Genomic DNA, 6,000 nt, shown 5'->3' with positions numbered 1-6,000 from the left:
TGTCAGGTTGGTTACAGCACCTTTGCGTTACGCACGCTTCTGTCCCTTATTGTCACCGCCACTGCTATGCTCCCACTTGTAGCTTAAATGCTGTAATTCCGTTCTGCTAGTGCATTGTATTAGTACTGTTTTGTGATGTCTTCAGATGACGAGATTGCCTGTGCATCATGCAGCCTCCAGATTGTTGATGAATTTGACATGCGCAGAGTGTTGTGAAAAATTTCACTTGGGAAAATGCTGCGGTGTAAGTGCAAAACCTTTTAAGCTGATGAAGAAAGGGACGCAGAAAGCCCTAAAATATGCAAGCTGCAAAGACACTGCGACAAGAACTGATTTATCCAAACAGCCCAGTGATCTGACAGGCCAGTTAACCCAGATAAGCAGAAAGCTGTCCCAAATACAGGTGCTGGAGTCTAAGCTCAACAAACGGCTCAGCTTACAGGACACTGTAAAGAGTATTGAGACATCGGTTCAGCATCTGTCTGATACATACGATAACCTGAATGTCAAGCTCGAAAAGCAGGATAAAGACATCAACGACTTGCGCCAACGGGTGGATACACTTGAGGAGTCATCGGATACAGCAGACATTCGCGCAATGAAACAAGAAATGAATGATTTAGAGCAGCGTATGCGTCAACACAACATTGAAATCCATGGACTGAAACCTTCCGACAACAAAAACCTGATGGATGAGCTTAATAAGATTGCTACCAAACTCGACCTGCCAGAGCTATCCGACGATGACATTGAGGCACTGCATCGCTTGCCGCATAAAGAAGGGAAAATTTCGGCAGTCCTGGTCAGGTTTGCAACAAAAAACATGAGATCCAAATGGTTCGGAAAACGGAAAGACGTGAAAGACGCAGTATCGGGAATTTGGTTTCTGGAGAACCTTACCGCGACAAATCGGCGACTGCACTGACTGACGAAAAACAATGCGAAAGAACAGAGCTATCAGTTTGTTTGGGTGACCGAGGGCAAGATATTCGCGCGGAAGCAAACCGGCACACGCGCCTTAAGGATCTCAGCCGAAGATGACCTTGACAAGATAATAATCTTTTGATAGGACTTTCCTGTTGTTTATTTTTTTTAATGATAAGATGGCTTATCATACTACCACTTCATTCAATAATTTAATGCGCACAGACAACCACTTCAAAGCGCAATGTCTTTCGTTATTTCATTTAAATGCCAGGAGCTTAAGAAACAAACAAAATGATGTCGAGGCATATCTATCTGTACTGCAGTACCCATTTGATCTTATGGCCTTTTCCGAAACATGGCTTGTTGATGATTCTGATGCCATCTGCTTTCAGAGTTATAGGCACATCTCTGTATATCGTGAAAACAAAAGAGGTGGGGGCGTTTCCATATATGTGCGAAACCAACACCGTTTTGATGTACTCTCAAACTACACCTATATCTGTGAAGACTTTGAATCGGTAGCAATCACGATGTACAATGCTGTTGTCATTGCCATTTACCGACCACCCCAAGGCGCTCCTCAAGCGTTGTTTAATTTTTTAGACTCTCTTTTTGAATTTGTCAATAATTCAAAAAGGCACGCGGTAATTGTGGGGGACTTTAATATTGACTTGCTTTCAAATTTACCAGCCAAGACCCAGTTATTAGAATGTATGCTAGCAAATGGTTGTGAGAATATAATTGATGCGCCTACAAGAGTAACCCCAAGTTCTACTGGACTAATTGATCTATGTTTTAGTACCTTTGCAACGAATGCTACTAGATCTGGTGTTTTAAGCTCTGGCATTAGTGACCACTTACCAATATTTGCGGCTTTTCCAATACGACAGAGTGTTGTACATGAAACTGTTCATATACGGTTCATAAACACGCAGAAGGTTGAAGCCTTTATGTCTGTGGTTGAGAAGGAGAAGTGGAAAGATATATACGATATTATGGACCCTTCTAAAGCCTACGATGTATTTATTACTAGACTGAAAAAATGCTATAATGATGCATTTCCTTATAAACCTGTGATTAAGCACAAAAAGGCTCGAAAAGAATGGGTGACTGGCGAACTTTACAAGCGTATTAAACACAAGGATAGATTAACTTGTTTTTGCGTACACGTGATACAGTATTACTACAGGAATTTAAACAAATCAGAAACAAACTGAGCAGTGACCTAAAGAAGGCGAGATCAGAATTCTATGCTCGTAAATTTGAAGCTTGCAAAAATGACTGCAGTAAAATATGGAAAACATATCGCGAACTAACCGCCAGCAACGCGACTGGCATACAAGCTGAATTGATTCTTAATGGAAAGGCTTATAAAGGTGCAGTGCTTGCAGATGCATTTAATAACCACTTCTTAGACGCGGGGGCATCGACTTCCACTTTTCATGTTTCTTCACAGCTCAGCTGTGAACGGTATATTAAGAAAACAATCAGCGACTCTTTATTCTTCCAACCCACGTCAGAGGATGAGATTATATCTATTATTAATTCCTTAAACAACAGTTCGGCAGCTGGCGAAGATGAAATAAGAGTGATACCAATCAAAGCAGTTGCTGAATTTATAGCAGGACCTTTAACATACATCTGCAATCGTATGTTCTAGACCGGTATTTTTCCAGAAAAAAATGAAAATCGCTCGGGTTGCTGTAATTCACAAAAAAGGACCATATAATGATCTAAGTAATTATAGGCCTATTTCGGTTCTTTCGCTTTTTTCGAAAGTCGCAGAACGTGTTATATATGTCCGTTTGACTAGCTTTCTTTCGTCACTGCATGTAATTACGAACTGTCAACATGAGTTCCAAAAAGCCAAGTCGACTGAATCCGCATTACTACGAGTTAAAAATAGAATTCTTAGCAATATAGAGAGCAAGCTTTTTACTGTAGGATTTTTTTTAGACTTTAGAAAAGCATTTTATTCTATTAAACACAACATTTTATTACGAAAACTTGAGTTATATGGAATAAGAGGTATTGCACACCAACTAATGCGTAGTTATCTTCAGTCGAGACTGCAGTATACATCAGTGCACGGTGTTTCATCCGAAATGAGTGTTATAAAATATGGAGTTCCACAGGAATCTATACTAGGGCCTTTACTTTTCATTATTTACATTAATGATATAGTAAACATTCCTTTAACCAATGATATAATTTTATATGCCGATGATACTAACGTTTTCTTTCATGGTGAAAATCTTAAACAACTTGAAATTATTTCTAATACTTGGCTACTGGAACTTAGCACATGGCTTTTCCTAAATGAACTTGAATTAAAACAAATAAAACGAAGTTTACGTTGTTTTGTGCAAAAAATAAGCCCATATCCCATGTTATGCGACTGTCGTTTCGAACTTCTGAGATTGAACAGGTTGAAAATCTTTCGTTTTTAGGAGTTACCTTTGACAGGAAGCTTAGTTGGTCATATCATGTTAATAATGTCCGCATCAAGGTTGCAAAATCAGTTGGCATTCTATACATGCTTCGTAATCTGTTGCCCGTTTGGCTCAAGAAGCGACTGTATTTTTCTCTTGTTCAATCTCATGTAAATTATTGTCTGTTGGTATGGGGAACTACCACAAAAACTGATCGCGAAAGACTATGTGTGCTCATTCCGAAAGCTGCACGTTTATTTCAGCCAGCAAATGGACAAGCTAGTGCTTCTGAGCTTATGATCCGCCACAATCTACCGTCTTTCATGTATTCATATCACCTGAAACTGAGTCGGTATATATATAAAGAGATGACAACAAATTCTGCGGCGTTTTGTGGTCAGTACATTGATAGAGATACCGGTTATTCATTGCGCCATACTACCTTACTGACAGAAAGGCCAAGAACAAATTATGGTACTCAAACTATCGAACATCAAATTTCAAAGTTCTGCCATTCCTATCCAGATATAATAGCTACTGCAAAAAATGTTACATCTGTACATCAGTTTAGGCAAATAGCACGTGCCTTATTGTGTCATTGATGTTCTGGTTTGTCTTTTTGTTTTGTTTTTATTAAATATTCCTATGTTTCTTCATGTCGCTATTAAGCAAAGTGCCATTTATTTCTCGCAGTTTGTGCGTATGTATATTGCATGTAGAATTATATAATCATCTGATCTGATCGTGATTAGGATGTATGATTATGGTGATGTGTTATGTACTACTGCCTCTGCTGCGCCCGGCGAGGCCAAGACCTAGTCAGGAGACCAATAGTCTCCTTTTGTCTTGCCTCGTGGGCAGTACTTGTATTGCCTAAAAAATGAATAAATAAATATATAGCAAAAAGAAAAGTACTGCAGAAAGAACGCACAGATCGCCTTTCTTTCTTTCCGGGCGACAACTTTACTTCTCTTGTTGATTCGTTGAACCTGTCTCTAAATTGCTCAAGCCTTCACTCTTCAAGCAACAGTAGGCTTTGCTGTGTGTGCAGCGCGGTAGATCACCGAAATTTACAGCGTCTCAAGTACTGGAAAGAAGACGTCGTTACGAAAGTGCAAGAATAATTGTGAAAGGCACACCCGTGTATAGAAAGGTTTCGTGAGAAACAGAGCAAAATGAATTGAACAGCGGCCAGCGTTCCCATTCACCATGTGGAGCTGGCGACTGAGCTACTAATCCAGCATGTGGGCGCACATTATTCACACTCTTACATAAAAAAACTTGCTGTGGTTTAGCGATGGTTAAACCTGGAGTGACGCGAAAGCCCCGCCGAGCCGCCTACTTATACAGCTGCGACACCTCTACACCTCTCCCCCCCCCCCCCCTCCACTCGACACGGTGCATGCGCACAGCAGTTGGAGCTCGGTTTCACCGGAATGACGCGCCGCAGGGAGCAGCAGATGATCCGCACCACGTGACCAACCGGCTCAAGGCCACGGAGCTCAAGGGGTGCCACGCTGAAGGCTCGAAGAGCTGGCATAGTGTAGCTCTCGCTACAAAATCCGCTTTGTTCCACGGAAAGCAGAAACCTACAGTTTTCTGCGATGAATAACTCACAGAGCCTCGCTGTGAAATAACGTTATGTAAGTTGTCTCGCGAGCTGTAGTTTAGACTTCAAATAATCTTTGATACGCGAGATAAGTACATCATCTCTCTCATTAAATTAAGATCTGTCGTATGTAGAGGCAGAAATCCACCGCAAGTCAGAGCGTCTCATCCAAAGAAACGTTCTCAAAGATTGAATGTACTCGCCGCTTGTCTGTGCGTCACCGCCTGCGCACCGCACATTATTGACAAAATAATGAAAAAATCGCAGCCTCGTTCGGGCCAAACAGTTTACGTCAATAACTCAAGGCCGTCCAAAATTTCATGCAGTGAAGAGAAGCGCATGTGCTAAGAAGCATGAACGAAAAGCAATAAAGGATCTTTTGCTTCGTTACGTAAATACTATTATATAATTCGGCCTGAGCAGCATTGCATTTCGTATGCTGATATAAATAGAAAACGACTACACCGCAGACTGAAATCATTTTATTTTTGTAATGGGATACTCCGAAATATCACATGTGTTGGTAAAGGAGTTTAGTAGGAAGGACAGATATACACCAAGTAATTCTAGTCAAAAGCATTTGCAACAGAATAAAGGCTATGAACCTAGTTATTTCATAGATTGTGGGATTTCACTACAACAGTAAATATAAACGCAGATCTGTCGTTGAAGGGCTTGCTTTCTTTCTCTTAACGCTTTTGCTATCATTAAAAATGTACCCTATAGATTTTTGTAGCAGTTTTAACTGCCCCGATGCAAGCTACAGGAAAATATAATAGAAAGATGTAGGTAGGTATCCAAAAAAATGGACCGTTATGTTCAATATTTATATAACAATACTTCACTGTATTCCAATATTCAAAACTTTTGCCCAAGAATGCTGGACATGTTATGTGCGCGCACTAATTCGGTAAAATGAGGAATTCCGTAATTGTTTTCTTTTATTTCCATAGTGGAAATATATCAAAACTCGCCGCTCATGTCAGAAGTTAAGTTCACGCCACTGCTACTTGCTTTCTTCTCTCATCGATT

Source organism: Amblyomma mixtum, chromosome 4, assembly GCF_055824585.1.
Source record: "Amblyomma mixtum isolate Tamu chromosome 4, ASM5582458v1, whole genome shotgun sequence".
In the NCBI taxonomy this organism is placed as follows: domain Eukaryota; kingdom Metazoa; phylum Arthropoda; class Arachnida; order Ixodida; family Ixodidae; genus Amblyomma; species Amblyomma mixtum.
This window is presented reverse-complemented; position numbering follows the sequence as displayed.